Below are 20,090 nucleotides of genomic sequence, written 5' to 3'. Positions count from 1 at the left end.
CTTTTTTACTGGGGAGGAGATAGTCACAGGTCACAAACTGTGTATTTCCATCTGCCTGTTGTCACAAAATATGTAGAAGCACTTGGGTCCTCTGATCCTCCATCAGAATTGACTGAAGGGCTCAAAGTCACTGAAGAGTACATACACACATGGTACTATTGCCCCAGCCTCATGTGCAGAGATCAGACAATGCTACAGATTTCCAATTAACACATGATTTCTCATTAACATGTCATTTAAACTCCATTTCAACATTTTCTGTGATTTAAGTTCCTCTTTTTCCTTTTTTTTTTTTCTCAGAACATAAAGGACAAGAAAATTCTCTTCTATTCTTCTAAATGAGAATTTGTACATCACCATCAAGCATCACTCAGAATCATTGTCTAAGACTTCCTGTTTTAGTCCCAGATTAGGGTTATGTCCCCTCTCCCCAGTGCACAGATCTATCATTGGCATTTGTCTGTGAACCCTTACTCAGGCTGCAGATATTGAAGAATTGTGCTTGGGAGGCTCCAGTATGACTCACGGGGTATGAGCCCTTTGCATATCCCAGCCCTGAGAAGGAGCTGCCTAGAACCTAGGGCTTCTGTCTGTTTGGGAAAAGAATCAGATTTCAAAGGGTGAGAAGTAGCCTTAGAAATGATCCTTGGGGCAGGGAGGGATTTGGCTGAAGAGTAATCTCACAGCCAGGCTGTTCTCTGCACTTAAAGGTATTAAAAGGCTTGAAGCACAAGAGTTTACAGTCATGTGCATGCATCTACTACCCAATAGAAGTAACAGTATAATTACTGTTCTAAGCTCCACGGGAGCCCCGAGAAGAAAAGGATAAATCCCAATAGCCAGGTGATTTCTCTTGCTCAGTCCAGGAGCCAGGTAGGCTGTCATGAGGCTTCAGCACACAGCAGGAAAACATGACTTGCAATCTCCTTTTAATCCTTAGACCTTCCCTTTAAGTCTGATATTCTCAATAGTAATGAAATTAGATCTGTGAGTCCAGTTTCCTTTGTTGATCTAGGTGGTGTGAAAAAATAACAGCTATAGATCATCCTGTGCCAGAAGTGGATTCAACACGTGAACGCGTGGCTCTTTCTCAACCACGACTTCATAAACAGAAAGCAAGAAGATAAAGTAGAAGTGACCCATGAGATTAGGACTGTGGCTGATACCACTGATTAAATCTGGATTCAGATTGTGACATTAATCTAGGACAAGTGTAAGATCAAAATTTTGCCTTGATGGTCGTTAATTTAAAAGCTGTACCTTCGATACAAAATTACAGTACCCATTAGTCTTAATAAAATACCTTCAGAAATTATCAAGACAGAGATCTTCTTTCTTCATGAATATAGATGACTTCTGAACCGTAGGAATTTCTGATCCTACCAAGTTTTGCTAAGTACTCAGCTACTAATTATGAACAGCAATAAAAAGACACCTGCTGAAATAATTATTAAAGGATGTGCAACTATAACCTGCCACTGATCAGATGGATGGAGGCAGTATCCCACACCAGCAGAGAATGCAGTTTCCACATTTTATGGGAAATGTACCATTAGGTAAATGATTATATCAGTAAGTATGCTAATTTGTGTGACTATTAAGCAACTTGGATTGGAAAGCAGAAGGAAAGCAGCAACATAGTTACACTCTAAATTAGATAAAATAAATCTATGCACTCCACGATGCTGGCATAGATCTTATTTACTCACAAATAAATCTGGAATATTACCACAAAACTCACTTTGTAGCAGCACTATAAATCAGGTAGGAGATTAGGATTGGACCCTTACTGTTAGTAGTGATTTAACATCTGTAAATTCAAGATGAAATTTCTTCCATGAATGTGTCTAATTGCATGTTGAACTCAAATAAGCTTTTTCCATGGGTGCTAAAAATGTCTTGAGTTTAAGGGAAAAATAACACAAATCCATGTTGCAAGTGTCTATCCAGGATAAGTACAATGCAAACACAATCTCTAATTCCAGAAATCCTTCAGACAAGGTTCTGGGAAGCAGGGATTGTCATCTGTGGAAACACCACTGCATGTAGTCCAGCTCAGCTCTTGCTTCCTTTGCATATGTTCTCAGCCACTATGGGGACAGAGTCCTGAACTTTGACTGTTTTCTGTTCTGATATGGATCCATAATGTCACACTAAGGCCTTGGTGTTACACCAAATCTCTGTACCACAAGGATTGTCCTAGTGACTGAAACATCCTACTGCCTCTCTGGCTGGCAGCTGTGGCCAGAAAAACATTGATTTCTATGCATTTGGCCAACTGCACTAAAAAGAGCATGCAGCTGCACCAGCATTGGCAGGAGATATCTTCCTCTTCCTGCCCCAGTAGTGCTGAGGAGCACCTCAGCTGTGTGTCTCTCATTTCTCACTTTACTCGCTCCCTTCTGGCTACTACATGGATGAATGTGAAGAGAGCGGGCTGTGGTTTGACCACTAACAGCTGATCTATTTTCTCCCCAGAGTGGGGAATATGAATGGCAAAGAGCATGCAATTGTAGGCTCTTCAGGACCCTGAGGACACAGCTTGGCTTCCAGCTGCAATCTCACCCCATCTTCATGCCACAAAGAAACTGCTCCAATGCACAGTTGAGCATTGCTCAACTGATTTAACAGTTGGCTTTTTTTGCCCTTTTTCCAGAGCAGACTGAATTTACAGCCTTAGGGCCTGAATTGAAGTTAATTTCTTTCTTGGTCTAAGGGCAATTCTGGTGATGGTACAAATGTGTTATTTTTACCTTCTGAATTACAAATAAGGCTTGCAGTTAGGTGAAGAAGGTTAGTTGCACTACGTTGTTTGTGCAAGTATCACTTAGAAACACGTATGTTTGCATTCAAAGAGAGGCCCTCCTTTGTATAGAATTATATGATGTCTTAGGTTGGAGAGGACCTCAAAGATCATCTCATCCCTCTAGAGACCTCTGTGGAGGTATCTCCCAACCCATACAATTCTGTGACTGTGATTCTGTGATTTCCACCTCTTATGTGCCCATCCTCCCTCCTGCCCATCCTCTCTGTCCAACTCATTCAGGTTTTTAGGGACAGGAGATCTCCACTGGGGCATTTTCACCACCCCAACCTACAGCACTCCCCTTGCTGCACCTTCCTCAGTGCCACCTTGATTTCACTTCTCTCGGAGATCACCTAATGCTTGCAAGAGTGCTCTGCTTCTCCCCAAAAGCTCCCAACTTGTTTGTTATTTTTTTCCCCTGCTTTATTTATGAAAGCTGAGTGTTGAAATGCTGTCCCCTTGATTGTCACCTCGTTTCTCTGCCTCATGCTTCCTGCTGGGTGCTTTGCCCAGTACACCAATAAAGACATGAATCACAGAGTGGGGTACATCTGCCCAGTGCTGCCATGTAGTGACAGCAGGGAGGCTTGAAGACAAACAACTTCTGTTTTGTTTTCCTCCTTGTGCTGCGGGGTGTACAGGGCTTCCTGCTGCAGCCCCCCACTCTCTCTACCACTGCTGCAGTTTCTTCTGATCTAGCCACATGCTTGGAATTGTTCTGTGGTTAACCACTGAGAACAACCCCCCACACAAATACCTACAGATTGACTTGCTCGAGACAGGGTGATAGCAAAGGGGACAGAAGAGCAGTTATAGGGGCTTCCTCTTTGGGATGTGTGCTGCTTGTTGGCATTTTCCCATTTGCTTGCAATTCCTGCTGCTGAGGCTGTTGGACAGCCCTGTCCCTGAACACTGGGGGTTGCATTGTCAGTTTGGTGTAAATCATCCTGCCTGGTGAATGGTAACGAAAAACACGACCTCCTCCCTGTGTGTGCTGTGTGAACCCAAAGCTGGGGGAAGACTTCTGCACTTTGACATTGCCCTATCCCATATCCCTTAACTCTTATAAAAGCTGAATACTTTTCTGCTGACTCACAGAGGCAGATGGGTTTTGTTAACTCCAGCCTTGAGATAGGGGAGGATGTGGGGAAAACATCGCTGTGTCTCAGGGAAGGCTCAGCTGGGCTTTGTGGTTTGGGGGAACTGAGCGAGGAGCTTTGGTATGGTATGCAGTCCAGGCTGAGCCCTGCTGTTCCTCATTCTTGCACTAATTAGTGCCTGGATAATGAGAGGGAGAGTTCTTCCCTCTTCACCTGGTACCCTCTGTACTGCTGCTCCCAAAAGCAGGAGAGAAATCCTTAAAGCCAAGGGCAAAGGGAAAACAAATACTCCAAAGAAGCCTGTGGCCCTAAAATCCTTGTCAATTCCATTGTTCCTACTTAGGTCTTCTAGAATTATAGGATTATTTTATGAAAAGTGCTCTCTGCTTATATTTCCTCATATTTTTGAGGACTGTGAAACCACTGAAGAAATTGTGTTACAAACTAGGTCCCATATGAGACAGCTTTCAAATGTGATTGGCACATCTGTTCATGTAGTGCTTATGAGAGTGGACCCAAATGTAAATACGGATAATTATTTCACCATGTACCTTTAAGATCTTCCTCGGTGATGTTTCAGTATCTAAAGGGGGCTATAAGAAGGAAGGGGACAGACTCTTCAGCAGGGTCTGCTGTGACAGGACAGAGGAAATGGTTTCAAACTAAGAGGGGAGATTTAGACTGATTAAAAGGAAGATTTAAATAAAAGGGTGGTGGGGCACTGGGACAGGTTGCCTGTAGAGGTGGATGTTCCATCATTGGAGACAATCAAGGTCAGGCTGGACGGGGCTCAGCACCTGCTCTAGCTGTAGGTGTCCCTGTTCATCGCAGGAGAGTTGGACTAGATGACCTTTAAGGATCTCTTACAACTCAAATGATTCTATGATTCCGTGATTAAGTTTATTTTTGTTTATAATGGCTGATTAAAGTGTCTAGAAGAGGTTTGAAGAAACAATCCACAAGTAATTTACTCTACTTGCTTAGGTAAGAGACAAAACTGTATTCCTTGCTTTTTCCAGAAAATAACATGAAAAGAAGGAGTTAGAACCTCACAATGTGAGGAACAATTTCAGGGAAAGAGGTTTAGTTCCTCTGGTCCATTCATCTCTGAGCAGAGAAACCTGCATGAAGTTAGCTCTGCAGAACTCTGTTGCTGTCAACACTGTCTATCTGCACATGCCAACATCAGTACAGAAGGCAGAAGGGCTGGCAGTTGTGATGGTGAATGGGTTAGACATTTGGAGGGAAGGTATCAGCTGAAACTCCTCACTGATGGAGAAGGGGAAGAAGAAGGAGGGAAAGAAAGCATAGGACATATCTATCTTAGAAAGTTTAATGGTGTAGTTGGTCATCAAAAAACAGCTTTTCACTACATTTCTATTGGCAACTGAACAGATAAATCCTCATGTCCAGTCAGACCTCATCCTGCTGCTGAAGGGATGGGAGTGAATGGCAGCAGAAACATGGAAAGAGCTGCCTGGCCACACTGGCATGGGAAGCCATGGGCATGGAGAGCTGAGGTGGGAATATTGCATTTAGATGGTTCAAACTAATGTGATAATAATTTATTAGGGAACAATTTAAAAGTACAAGAATTCCCACAGCCTAAATCAAAGGAAGACTTAAACCTTTGTGAGGGCTACTAGGACAGGAAAAAAATAAAGCGGGGGGGAAGGAGGAAAGAGAATTCACGTTTATAAAAAGAAGCCTGCACACAATGAGCTGAAGGTTGTGCTTCTGCACTTCCTGGTCTGGGCGTGAGCAGAAGAGGAAATACCAAAATACCACCAGAAAAACTGTTCCCACAGCATTTCCAATCTGACTTAAACCAGAAAGCTCTGACTGTCCTGCAAAAAGGAGGGAAAAGCCAATTGAGCCAGTCACAATGCTTCTGCTCATCAGACAGCCAAACGTCCATACCTGGAGCTGGGAAGACCTATAGAAGTATTTATATTTCCCCTTCTGTCCTCATCAGTACTCTGGTTTTGCACTTAACTGATGTTTTATGATGTTCTGAACCTTTTCGCATCTTTTAGACAAGCTCTATCCGCTTCAGTTACAGCCTTGGGCAACTCCCTTACCCTGAGTGTACCCACCTATGTACACACCATGAACCAACATTTCAATGCACAAAATACCATCAGTTTCAGTATTGCCCCATGTTAATAATTAAATTCTTGAGGGCTTGTAGGCAAAAAAAACCCAAAAAAACAAAACGTGAGCTTTGCCAGACTGGTCTCACACAAACCTTCCTCAGATTCTGAAGAAAATCCTAAAGAAGAGCAGCAGGATCACACTCAAAGGGTTGTGCAGGAGTCGGGCAGTTATGAAGTTTAAAACTTCAAATTTGGAAGCCTCAGAAATAATTTGTAGAATGGTTTCTTTTCTTTGTTGGTATGAAAAAGTAAGGTATTGAGTCCCGTTGAACTGAAAAGAAAACGAAGCTTTAAAGTCTTCTGAGAATGCATCAGTACATGTAGTATTATACGGTAGAGGTCAGGACATTTTCAGTAGTCTAATGAAAATCAGGGCTAAAATAAAAGCTGTTTTCCCTGTAGATGTTTCTGAGTATATAAGCAATTTCTGAATTGAGGCTTTTCCCTAAAATTAGAGAACCAAATCCCTGGATCGTGTCCAGGGAGCAGCTCAGGAATATGAAGTGGAAGCACGGCCTCCAGCTGAGGGACACAACAAAAGCTGCAGCAGTGATGATGCTTTATCTTCCACATCACGCTGCCACAGTGCTTCCATGGGTGCTGGCAATGAAATCTGCTGCCAAGAGGTCTGAAAAGAAGATCCTTTTTTCCTTTTCAATGCTGATTCACTGATTTTGAGACCAGTCAGCACATTGCACTTGTGGCCATGGTTTAACTGAGAACACTTCAGGCTAGCAATAATGCTGCCAGGGGCTCTCACATCTGAAAATAAAGTGAAAACCTCAGCTAAGCCTGATGTTTGAATGCAACTTTCCAGCTAGGGCAGCACAGCACTCAGCATTTTCCCTCCTACAGCGAAAGCCCCTTTCTGGCCTCCCAGCACACTGCTGCATGAAATATACTTCCAGCCCTACTTCAAACTTAGTTAAGAGACAATAGGAGAAACAGTTGGAACATGAGTTTTCTTTAAAATATAAAAGTAGATCAAGAATAAAACACAAAATACCAAGGAAGCACACAATACCACTCGTAAAATTCTCTTTTAAGATTATTTTTACAGACATTGAGACTTTGCAGTTTACTACATGTGGCACTAATGCTGCACAACTTTTCTTACAGAGCTCTTCCTAAAGTCACTGAAGTTTCCTATGTGAGTAAAAGTTTCTTACATGCATTAGGACTCGTAGAATGTGGCCTGATACGTAAAGCTTACCTGGATGTTATCTAGGCTGAAGAGCAACATGCATTTTTAGGAATGAAAAATGGACTTCAATGATTCCTTTTGAAAAAGTTTTCCCTTCAGCTTCGCCCATCTGCTTTTTGCAGCTCTGCAGCCCCGCTCAGTCTTTGTCCTGCACGGCACCCAGCACCCTCCCAGCCCACGCCTGCGACTCACCGGGATGTGTGCGGGCTGAATTCCCATGCCAGATGTGCTCCTCAGACCTAAGGCCATTATTCCATCTTAGACTAAAAAATATTCTCCCATGGTTAGCTGGAAAAGACCATGTTTCTTCAAGTTTTATTTCCCCCAAAATGAAAAAGATGAAATAAAAGTCAAAAGTAAAAATCGACAAAGAAACAGAGAGGAAATCCAATTCACGGTGAGCCCAGAGTTCTGCAGGCTAAGGGTGTTGCTCTGCATCCATAAATGTCCTGACCGGTGAGCAGACACAGGCACTACAACTGGAAAGAGAGCAGGAAGGAAAGCCAACCATGTGAGCAAAGTGAAAAAAAAAATGGAAGTTTTTTTCTAAAAAAAAAAAGAAAAAAAGAGAGAGAGAATAAGGTCTGCTCAGTGGACAGCACTTGGGCTGATAGCAAGGATTTCAGGAAATCCAAACACTCAGACAGGAAATCTGAACACTGGATAAACACGCCATAATCTCCACAGATACTGCTAACGTGCTGCCTCTCTGGTTAACCCTTCGGCTGCCCGTGGCGGGCTGCAGTCCTGGCTGCAGTGCCTGCTAACACTGAGCTGCCCTGGGGGCTCCCAGCCCTCCCCTTGCTGAGTCCAGCCTCACATCCTGCCGGGGTTAGTTTCCTCTCTTTATTCCTAGATGGTGCTTATTAGGTAGGGTTTCCTTCTCTGGGGGTGATGTTGCACTCAGGGTGCAAATGCACATTTGAGTGCCGTCAACCTGGGACTCCTGAACCAGTTGTGTTTCTCCCTCCTTTTTCTCCCCCTCTCTTTGGCTGTAACAGAAGATTGATGTGTCTGTTTGTGGGACATTGCAAGGTCCCAGTCATGATTTACTGTAGAGCTGGTGTAGCAGGGGAGGGAAGAGCACCCCTGAAGTTATGGGCTCTTAAAGGAGGAGAGGAGTTTGAAAACTCTGATGTTGTCAAGGAATTTAGGATCAAGCTCTGCAGTCCTTAGGACACTTAAGATGAAGCGTGTTGCTTGTTTCTGCTATTGAGTATGGATTTGGCTCTTTGTGTCTTCTGGTTCACTCCATAACATTAAGAACATCCTTTTTTTTTTTTTTTTTTTGTTTCCCTTTGAGTCTCTTTACTTGCTTTATTTATGTACATAATCTACCTTGGTTAAACTATAAATGTAAAACGCTCTATCAGCTACAACAATAAGGGAATACAATAGCTCTTCCTGTCAAAATAGAATCATAGAGTCATTAAGGTTGGAAAAGGCCACTAAGATCATCTAGTCCAACCATCAACACATCTCCACCACGCCCACTGAACCATGTCCCTCAGAACCACATCTACACAATTCTTGAACACCTCCCTGTGTAGATCCATGACCTGTGGATAGACAGGTGTAGAACCGACACCTCACTCCCGCAGATATAATTCATAAAATCAAGTTTACCTAAGAGTCGCCCCATTGAAGTCCATAGGGAAACCCCAAACAAAGCCTCTTGGTGTTTGCAGGAAGATTTCACAAGCATTGGTTACAGTGTTCCCTGAAAGTGGCCAAGTTTGGAAACCACCCCTGCTCCGCTGAGATAGGTTGTATGGGCCAGGTGATACTGTGGGGAACCTGGCAGTGAAACTGGGATGGAAACAGGATTTTAAGACATCTCTGCCTCCTGTCTCCTCTGGTCTCCAGCCCGGCTCTGAGTCAAGACACAACTTCCAGGTCAGATCCTCTCATTCCTGGTCATTCTCCCACTATTTTCTAGGATGTGTGATACCGCTGATGGAGGTCAACCCCTGCCAACATGGTTGAAGCTCAGGCAGCAGCATCTGTGCACAGTACTGGTAGAACAAAGACATTGCTTTGGAGGCATGAAGTCATTCCCCTTGCCTAGCCCGTGCTACATGAAACAAGTACTGAATGGTTACTTGATGATGTCAGGAGTGAATTGCTGGAAAAACAGGGAAAAATTAAAATCTCAGGCTTTTTTTTTTCTTCTCCTTTTTTTTTTTTTCCATGTATTTTGCCAGAGAGCTATTTCAGTTATTCACTTATTCCTATAGAAGTTCTTCTGTTGTCACTTTTCACCTTTCCTTCTGTGTTCTCCTTTTATTGCCGCTCTTTCCAGTACCAAAGGAAAATAAAAACAGAGAAAAAGAATAAAATATTGCCTTCATTTTCATCTTAACTGGGAAAAAAAAAGGAGAAATAGTTATATAAACCCCCAAAATGTACATTGTATGAAATCGCCGTTTCAAGTTGAAGAGACTTTTCATTTGAAAACATTCAAGCAGCTCTAGGAAAAAAAAAAAAGAGCTGGGGGAAGTGGGATATAATTTATTACCACTAACATCTGCTGTAAATCAGTTAAAGGTAGGCAAACATTCCCTGCCAGGACACAGTTAGGTCAAGGTGAGAGGGATAAAGTGGTAATTAAAAGCCCAGCGTCCTCCAGCCACCTTCAATGGGTTGTGAGCTGAAGAGCGAGTGCTTGCTGCAGAACTGGTTTTCTGTCTTTAAAAATTTTAAAGTGGGAAAAAAAATCAGTTATTTTCAACGGGCAACTATCAACTTATTAAAAAGTCTTAAAAGAAATATTTGGCAGAAGCAGTAGAAAGAAAACTTCAGACTCGGGCCAGCAGTTATCGAAGCTTAAAAAGTGGATGAGGAGTCCTGAGAGGGCACAGCAGCTGCAAAATCTCCACTATCACCTGAGAAAAAAAAAGGCAGTGGCTTTACCCAGTGCAGACATGGAGATGCTTACTCTTAAACTGGAAAAAACTTTTTGTCTTCCCTTAATGAATCCACAGCAGCTGAGCTCCCTGCTAGCTGGATGTGTTTCCCTGGGATATAACTTCTGTACACCAACAGCTGAGAATGAAAATCTCATTTTTCAGCAGAGAGCTCTAAACCTACTGAATTAAGACAAATCAGTTCATTAAAGATTAAAAGGGTTTAGCAATGTATGTGAAGCACAGGAAATTATAATTGAGTTTGTGAGCAAAATGCTTGTAGATGAGTTATCATTAACCTGCGAGGCTCTGTTATATTTTGTATTTCAATCACAAACCTTATCATTATAAAAAACTGGGAAATTTCTTCAGTGTAGATCAGAAACAAAGAACATCTCTTTAACTTCCACCACCTTACTAATTGGATTTGGAGAAGACTTTGGCAGAACAGTGGAAACATTTGGAGGAAAAATCAGTGGTCTCAGCTTTGTCATTCTTCACCCTTCCATCACACAGAGGCTTTATACCCTTGAGAAAATGACCTCATATATTTGCATGAAACTAATTGACTTTTCCTTCTGAGTGGGGCCATTCCCTGAGCACTCAGCAGTACCACATCTTTTGATAGCTACCAGAAACTGGATGCCAGAGAAATATTGCAGCTCAATTCCACCAACTTCCACATTCACACTCTATCTGTATTTACAACCACATACATTTGTCTTAGCAAACATTAGAACAAATTGTTAGAAAATGCTAACAAAAAGGATTTCACTGATACTGACACAGCCTGCCATAAGCTATAAACACTATTTTTTTCTCACACGACTTCAGTAATTACCCAGTTTAGAGACTTCTGGCCATTCAATTGAGCTGATGTTCAATTGAGCATGTTTGCTTGGAGATCCCTGCCAATTTCATTAAGGTCTGCTCCTTCCTAACGCAGTCAAGAAGGTTTACTCCTGAGATCTGCATCCCTGCTGGCACTCCTGCAGCCACTGAGGCTTTGAGCCCCATCATCCATCAGCAAGCCATGTTCTCTGACATTAAACAACAGACACTGCTGTTTTCCCCACTGTTCATTCAGTGAAATATAGCAGAAGTTCTGTGCTAACAGGTTTAACAGCATGTTTGCACATTTATTAAGCAAATAACACCTCTTGATGTTAGGAGAAGGTCCGGGAATTAGAAACTGCCTTGACAAGAAGCACTTGACCCACAGTGGTTACTATAGGCTGTACCAATGCACAAGGACTGTGTGCACTTCATTTTAAATTGTTTTTATGTTTTAATAGTTTTCTTTTTCATAGGAAAAAAAGAAGATCCAAAGCATTTATGTTTTTTCCCTTTCCTTTTCATTCTTTGGTGTAACGACAGAAAAGGGGGAATTTTTTTCACAGTATGCCCTTTTTCCCCTGCATTTCCAAAGTGACATGGGAGAACTGAAGTCAAATTCACAAAAAGCCACACCTCTTTTCAATCATTCTGCTCAAAATAGTGTATAATCAATGAAAGGTAATAAGGAAACAGCTTTCACACAACAATATTCTCTTGGTGTGAGCACAGCTGCTGGTTCCATCATTCATTGTACATGGAAATTTCAGATAATATTGAGATACGAGTTGGATTCTACACCACACGTACTAGTAGCAATTAAAAGCTGCTGAATGAGTAAAAATCTGATATCTGAAATTTTGACTATCATTCTTCATCCTTCTCTATCAATCTCCAGGCTGGCAGCTGTGCGGAAAGGGCCGCGTTAGGATATATTGGATGCCATGAGCATTTCATCAGGCTTGAGTTATTTCCACTTTGCCACCAATGTTTTCCTCAGCTTCATGGCAAAAAACTGGTGAAAAAGGTGCGTTCCCACTATGTTACTGATTTGTGGCAGGAAATGTATAGAGTCATAGGATCCTTAGAGCTGGAAAAGACCTTTAAAGGGCATCTAGTCCAATGCCTCTGCAATGAACAGGGACATCCACAGCTAGAGCAGGTTGCTCACAGCCCTGTCCAGCCTGACCCTGAGTGTCTCCAGAGATGGGGCATTCACCACCTCTCTGGGTGACCTGATCCAGTGCCTGACCAATCTCACTGCAAAATACTTTTTCTTTATATCCAGATAAATGACAAACACATCATGTGAACTCGTGAATAAACACTATGACAAAGCCCCAGATGATCACAGGGTTGGTGTAGCAATTAGAGTATTCTTAAAAACAGAAATACAAATTTCTCATGATCTGAGCCTTTGGAAGTCATATGAGCAACAATTTAAAGCATTTTTTTTTTTTTAGGAATGAAGAGGAGAGACACATGAAATTAGTGCTAAAAATGCTTTAAATCTCTTATTATCATGAGCTGTACATTTAAAAGCATGGGCGGGTGTCATGAGACTTGTCATAGAGCTGTGAGAGTCACTTCTACAAGCAGTACAAATTTCAAATGCTACAAACACAGTATATTTGTATACAGCACAGACTGGATATAAGACTACTAGCCTAGTGAACATTAGTAGGATCTGGAAAAGGAAAGGCCACAAGAGAGAAAAAAAAGAGACTTCCTCTCCCAATTATAGCTTTTGTTTGGAAATAGTTGATGACCATCGTTACTGTCATGGAAGGACTGCAGCATTTCCCTGAAGGAGGAACACGCTCTGTAGATGTCTCATTTCCCTGCTCAACCCTATTGCTTCACTATTCTGGCTGGTCATGCTCTGGTTCTATGCTACTAAGATGCCTTCAGGTCTGCAGGAGGCAGTGGCTGCCCTCACCTCACTCACTTGCCCTCTGTTTGCTGGCTGAAGTGAACATCCTTGCTCATTTGGAAACACATGTCTCTGTCTCATCTGTACTCTGCTGCATTATCATCAGAAAATTCAAACACTGCTGTGTACAATACTCACTGTGTGTCTGTTTTAGGGCTATATAGCACATGTGTGGAGGAGGGCCATGCGATATCATGCTCGAATTTAGTCTCCTTTTGGCTGCTTATTACCCCATTCTGCAACCTGCTGTGTTAGCATGTTTGCTGCTGAGCAACACACTGACTCCTTTTGAGGTAAATATCTTCTTTTTCTACCTTTTTTTTTCTTTTTTTGCTTCATGCTTAAGAAGGAGGTTCCTGTATCCCAGGTGCTCAAGCAATCACGTAGTAGCGTTCATGCAGTGTTTCTCATACAAATGAGAGATCATACAATTTTCCTCACATGGTGGTCAGATGAGTGAACTGCAGTTTGATCTTTGGTTACTCAGTGACCAAATGCCAAGGGTTTACAATCTGTTCCTAACAGATTCACACCTTCAGACATTTAGGCTTGCACACCTCAGGGCACCTCTAATCTTTTGTGTCCAGTTACGTTTTAGCTTCATCCTAACCCAGAACCAGATCCAGTGATGTGCACTAACACACTTCTCATACAGCCCCATACCTCCTGCTCAGGGGGCACTGGTTACTCTGACTGTCTCTTACCGTTATTAACTATGCCTCAGGGATAGGTTGATTTTCTGCTTTTGTGCTTTATGTTGATTATATTTAAGCTGTCAGTAGGGACTACATTTCAATTCACATCTTTGAGCCTGAATTTCTCTTGGTGATGAACCCATGTTCTTCCACCACATCAAAGCTGGACTTGCATCTCAGTGATACAGATGATCAGAAACATCAAATACAAACTTAAGCCCTGAGCCAACACAGAGACATAAATATGTGTTTGTCTCAATTCTCTATGGACAAATGGGGATTATCACAATTTAAGACCTTACAAGGAGTGACTCAGGTATGCTACAGGTCACAGGCTGGACAGGTGCTCCAGAGACGGGGTTTGTGAGGCCTAAGCAAGTACTGTAAGCATGAGATGCTATCCAACATTCCTGCTATTACTGCTCTAATGGTCAAATGATTCTTCACTAGCAAACCAGAGAAAATGTATGTAAGGCAGTCTGGATGACATCAGTTTTCCCTCTCTTGCTTCAGCACTTTGTATACATTCAATATGAAAACTTGCTTTTGTTTCATAAGACGTATAAGAAGTTTAGACAAAAATGCATTCTTGTCTAGGGGAGCTCTAAATTAAATGATTTCTAAAATGGGCCTGGAATCAAGACCCACTGCTGTTTGCTGCGTGAAAAAGGAGAAGAATATTAACTTCTGTGGGAGGAGGAGCTGTACCTTAAAAAAAAGAAGTTGCTATTGAATGCAAAGCTGGTTTGGAAAGCTCAGATAATTGGAAACACATGTTCCTGGCTGCAGGCATACAGAACATAAACTGCAGAAGAAAAACAATAATAGAGAAGACACAGAGTATTTGAAAATATAGCTAGAGAAGTCAACATTTTACAACTTGTTAATGGTGACTATGCCTGAAATATTGCTTTGCGTTGTTAGTAGCCTACTTGTAGTAGACTACAAGATCATCAGTTGACTTTCTGTTGTATGCTAACTTTATAATAAAACAGAGATCGCAGGTAAGTTGGATGATAATATTACATAAGGAGAATATTTTAGTAAACTATCTGAGCAAAAATGACTCATAATGATACAGCTGAATATTTTATTTTAAACACAATATGTGAATTACTTAGCACCTAAAAATAACACGCCCCCCTCTTTTAACTTTCAACGAACTGTGTTGACGTTGCAGGAGTTACTAACTTTTTCAGTGCAGCAAATCATCCTTTTTCTGTAGCCTGTTATTGCAAATATCTCTTTTCAGGCCAAAGCTTTGAAATCAAAGCATGCATAAACCCTGTCACTCCCACACTCCCTTCAGTTTGCAGCTTTTTGTGCTGCCTCACCAAGATGACTCCTTCTTGGGTACTAAAAGCCACAGGAGGAAGTAAAGGTTGTGAAAATCTGCACTGACAAATGTAGATTCAATGCACGCAGTGGAACACTCTATACCAAAGCCATGCTGTAAAGGAGAGTAGGCCGGACGCTTGGAGCTGTGCAGGCAGAGCTGTTACAAACCCATCTCTTCCCTATCTTTGAACACTGAGTTTCTTCCTATCCCTGTTGGTTATGCACACCTGTAATCCTTGTATCATCCCCGATTTTCCCTTGACAGAGGTGAGTTTTGCAGCTCTCAGACAAGTACCCAGCTAATACTATGTACCAAAAGTATTTGGGGCAATTTTGGTTGTTACAACCTAGTTCTGGCTACATTTATGCTGGTGTTCAAAGATCTGACAAAAGACCCAGTCCTGTCTGAAAAGCCATTTTACTGTCAAACTTCAGGTTCTTTTAACGGATGGAACATGGAGGTGTGGAGAGGGGGTGGAGAGGGAGGTTTCCCTCTAACTTCATCATCTGGAATGACTCAAGCTTTTAAACTTCCATAGAAAAATAACTATTTAAAATAGATCATCCTGAGACAGGCAGCTAATGTAGAAAATGTGACACAAGTAGATTCCATTTAGTGAATTAATTTACTCTTGATTTTGATGCAGTGGAGGCTACTTGACTGATCGTTGGTGCTCCCTGCAAAAATCATCATCCAAAGGCCACTGGAGTCAGCAGGAATCTCTTCCTCAACTTCTGTGATCTTCAGGTCCGCAGTCCGAATCCTCTTTGTTTTGTGCTTTTAATTGTGTTCATGAGCAAACGACAAATATGGTTGTTGGAGAAAATAGCTTGGCACATCAAAAACCAAATCTAGCACTGTATTTCACATAAACTTGAATTTCATACATTTCATGGCCCCACACTGCTAATATTACTCAGTTTCTCTTCGCTGTGGGTCACCTTAACTATGTGGTTCAGTGTTTTTCCTTCCGCTAGAAGCCACATCAATTTTCTCATTGGTGAGAAAAATAAAAAAGGCCTTTCAGAGGACAGAATAAATGCTGTATGATGGGGCCTTGAAAATCCTGCGCCATGTCCAGGGTTTATTTTATTCCAGTAAGAGCAGAAACTTATTCCCACGCCTACAGGTGTTTTCCAGATTTTTCCGTGATGAGCTCCCCATCTCAATAAAGAAATTGTCACATGGCCACTTATCCTCCGAGTCATCGTGTAACATCCATGCAATTGACATTACATGGAAAAGCGTACTGAAAAAGCATTTGGGCCTCTCCTTAAGAGATCTTTAGAGGAATATGGGTATTGACCCCCTCGTAAAAGTTGACCATGGTTTCTGCTTTTGTTGTTGATCTCATCTCTTCTCCTTCCTTTGGCTCTGTTCCTCCCAGGTGAAGTCCAGGATGAAAGCCAGCATACCACAGAACAGTGAGCTCGCTGGCATGCTGTATACCACAGCTGAGGAATCGAATTCCCAGTCCTGCTCTGCTGTGAATCTTCCATGTGACATGCAAAGTGCTAACAGAATCATAGATCATATTTAACAACCAAAATAAAAGAAAAGCAAATGAAAACCTCCAGTGGTTACTTCAGAAAGCACTTTACAGCCAAGTGTAATACCTGTTCCTGATGCATTCTGCTGTATTTTTCCAGTATCGCTATCCTTGTTCTCACGGAAACAACAGGATGGCACTGGAACTCTGACTCTCTGCTGTTTCTGCTGTTCTGGTTGCAGATGCTGCTCTGAAAGAGCAGCTGAGTTGGATCCAGATGGACGTGTGAGTTATTGTTCCTCTGAAGGAACACTAGCAAAATTCCTGACACTTTTATATAGTTAAGATGTTACTTCTGCTCTTTCATGACATGATAGATTGTAGACTATTAATATAGTCTAATTACATGCAAATACCTAACTGTTTCTTGTTAACATAACAAATTAACATCAACCCCCATTCATTTTAAATACATGATATTCAGCGCTTTCATACATTTTATGTATGGAATGTGTAAAAAAGGACATTTTTTCTTGGACTTGTGGAGATGGGCATGTTGGAAATTAAAAAAAAAAAAAGATACACATCTTGATATTAGCTATGATTGTCCATTAACATATTTTACTACATGGAAATGAATATAATTTTTACGAACATTCTTCTCTTCTTACAATGCCAAATCTTTACTGTCTGGTCAATTCTAGAAGGCTTCTTTAGGCTTGTCAGATGTCTGAACCTTTGATGCCATGTAGGATAAACTGGGATAAGAAAATAATGTGACAGTGATCAAATGTCAAGCTCCAGTACATGTAGTAATAGCAGGGAACTCCTATTAGCTGTTCTGTATCCTCAGCTACTTAATGTCAACCTTTGTTATCAGAATTTTTATATTTACTTATGTTTTAAAGAATCGTTTTTGTATCAGTCCAGATGTGTACCTATATCATTGGAGTAAAGCAAAAGCTAAAAGTAATCCAGTCAAAGCTTTGGCATCTGGGACATTCTCTCTAATGAAGAAAACTTTCATGAGCTTATAAGAATAATTAATAATATGAGGAGAGTTCATCAAAGCATTACTGATCTAAGAAATGTGATGATGATTTATGAGAGGATTGCAGAAAACGGGCAAAAGGAAGGAAGCCATGGGTCCCTTAACTTCAGAGGTTAACTTAACTTCATAGGTTACTATGACTTAAGTGGCTGATTCCTTATCTGAGCTCTTCCTTCTGAGGGGATCCTGATGCTTAAGTAGGGCTGTGCAACAGGGCATCAGATGATGGTGTTGTTGACTTCAGAGCGCTGAAGGAGGCTGGCCAGCTCCCAGGAATCAGAAGTCTCCCAAGTATTGTGCATGCTGACAACAAAATGCAGCAGAGAAATTTTCCTCTTATATAAATGAGTAGAAGAACACAATATATGTGTTACCCATGTAAGATGCTGTACTGTTTTGAGTTGGTTGAATGGAACCGTTTACATGTAGAATAGCAGTTATTCCAACATCAGTGAATGCTGGGGTGCAATTCTGCTGGAGGCAAGCATGCTGATCAGTATCTGATTTTCATGTATACCAAAGCAGTAATCAGTGCAAGTGAGGTTAGTAGTGTTGTTTCTTCATATCGTGCTCATTCTTTGATTAATCCCAGGTCATCTGTTGTGTATCCAGAGGCAATTTCCTCATCCATCAGAGCTGCAGTAGCTGCCTATTGGTGTTCAGAAAAATCCAGACGAAGCCATGAGAGAACAGGAACCCACACCGAAAGCGTGAACCAGAAAGCTGAAATCATAGCAGCTGGATTTTGGCCAGAAGCAGTAGGGCTAAAAACTGAACTCTGAGAGATCTGCTGAGACCTTAAGTGGCAGTCATGGGCAGGATGTTTGTTTTCCATCTCCTCCAGGGGACGGCACATCCAACAGCACTTTCCCATCTTTAAGACCAAGCTGAGACTTTTGTTCAGGACTGACTCAGAGGAAAGGGTGCCACTGGATGAATCACTGTGTGACTTCCCTCAGTTTAAGGATATTCCTTAGAGACCTCAAAACTCACTCCAGTGCCATCCTGCCTGACAAATAGAAGGCACTCTGATGAACACATGGAGGACATTACTGCAGGCCCAGCACTCTGAAAGTGTGCGTGCTGCCCACGGCCTGCTCCAGCAGATGAATACACATATGCTTAACTCTACACTTTTGAGGCATAATCCCATTAATTTAAATGGGATTACTCCTGGGTTTAAATTCCTGCAGGATCAGCACTGAGCTCTGAGGCTGCAGCTGCCCGTTGCACAATGAATGGTGTAACAAGAGCTTTGCTTATTTGGTGAAGAAGGGCTGCTGCTGCCCCACTGTTTTGGACTCGGAGGCTCTTGGCTCTCCCATGTGCTTGAAATTCGGGGAATACTGAGGAGGCTGCACTGGCTGAACATTCTCATTGCTCATGAGCTCAAATGTGAAACCTCATTTCTAAGGTCTCTTGAATATACCTAACTTAATCTCCCCTTACCTGCAAAGCTAATTCAAGTCTTTTTTGGTTCCTGCCTCTTCCTCAGCCTCAGGCTTCATGGAGGATTTTTGTGTCTGCCACTATTCGTGGATCACCTTAACTACTTTGATCAGTGCAGTATGAGGAACCCTTCCTCCTTGCTTATCTTCTCTAAACAAGGATATTTCCTCCCGCTTAACATCTTTCTGCTAATCTCCTCCATCCTGCTGGAGCAGACCGACTCTTAAAAGAAATATTGTCTCTGCTCACCCTTGGGTCATCTTGGTCAGCAGACCCTACACTGGCAGCCCAGAATAAACACATTGTAAAAGGAAAGTTAGTTTCAGATGAAGATGAAAAAGCGCTGCCCTTGCAGCATACACTGGTCTTCTTTTCTATGTAGTTGTTGATTTTTTTTGGAAATCACCTGGCTGCTTCTTTTTTAAAGGAATTCATAAGCCCATGAGGGTAGTGACTGGGTTTTAATAAATAGCTATATAAATTAATTAATAAATAGCTTACATTTAAGGCCTGATACACAATGTATATATTATATGCCTAATACAGATTTGGGAGAGACAGTCTCTGAGGGAAAGTTAATTTCTTTTGTTTAACTGCATGTATTTTAACATTTTGGTTTTAGGAAAGAAAAAAAACAAAAAACAAACAAACAAAAACAAAAACCAAAAAACAAAAAACCTCCCTCTGGAGACCTTTTATGCTAAGTGTGAGCCTGGAGCAAATTTTTACGGCTGAGTTGCAGTAACCCCTCGAATATAGGGGTTTATAATGGAAACTCTGACAAACCCTTAGCCAAAGTGCTTCTAACAGATGTTTCTGTAATGAAAGCTGTGCAGAATAGGCAAGAGAGAGCAAACTGTACTTTGTATTTTGCAAAGACTTCTAGTGACTGTGCACAGTTCATAAAGTGAGGGTGGCTTTAACCCAAATCACAATACTCACACCAGGCTGCATGCTGGGGATGTGCATAAATTGTCAATGATCCCATTTTGGTAAAGCAGCTAGCTGTTGAACATAACTTCCTGCATCTCTTGTATAGATTTGGAAATGTAAGTCATTTTGCAGCCCTGAAGAGCAATTCAACCATCTGGTAGTGGTGGTGATGATAGATATTGTCTTGTTTGTAGT

At 41.7% G+C, this 20,090-nt stretch overlaps 1 protein-coding gene across 3 annotated transcripts in view; it reads right to left on the bottom strand.

The window, feature by feature from the left end:
• ASAP1 (ArfGAP with SH3 domain, ankyrin repeat and PH domain 1) overlaps nt 1–20,090 on the bottom strand; it is a 148,542-nt gene that overhangs the window by 120,803 nt on the left and 7,649 nt on the right. Inside the window, exon 1 of one of the 3 annotated variants that reach the window (XM_065753175.1) lies at nt 7,459–7,698. The exons of 1 other annotated variant lie outside the window; for it this stretch is intronic. The gene's annotated coding sequence lies outside the window, so the exon portion shown is untranslated. Of the gene's footprint in view, nt 1–7,458; nt 7,699–20,090 lie in introns of those variants that run through there. One more of the 3 variants, XM_065753173.1, reaches the window with a different exon arrangement.

Source organism: Cyrtonyx montezumae, unplaced genomic scaffold, assembly GCF_038088225.1.
Source record: "Cyrtonyx montezumae isolate F1298 unplaced genomic scaffold, pur_monq_1.0 scaffold_8, whole genome shotgun sequence".
Classification (NCBI taxonomy): Eukaryota; Metazoa; Chordata; class Aves; order Galliformes; family Odontophoridae; genus Cyrtonyx; species Cyrtonyx montezumae.
This window is presented reverse-complemented; position numbering and strand designations above follow the sequence as displayed.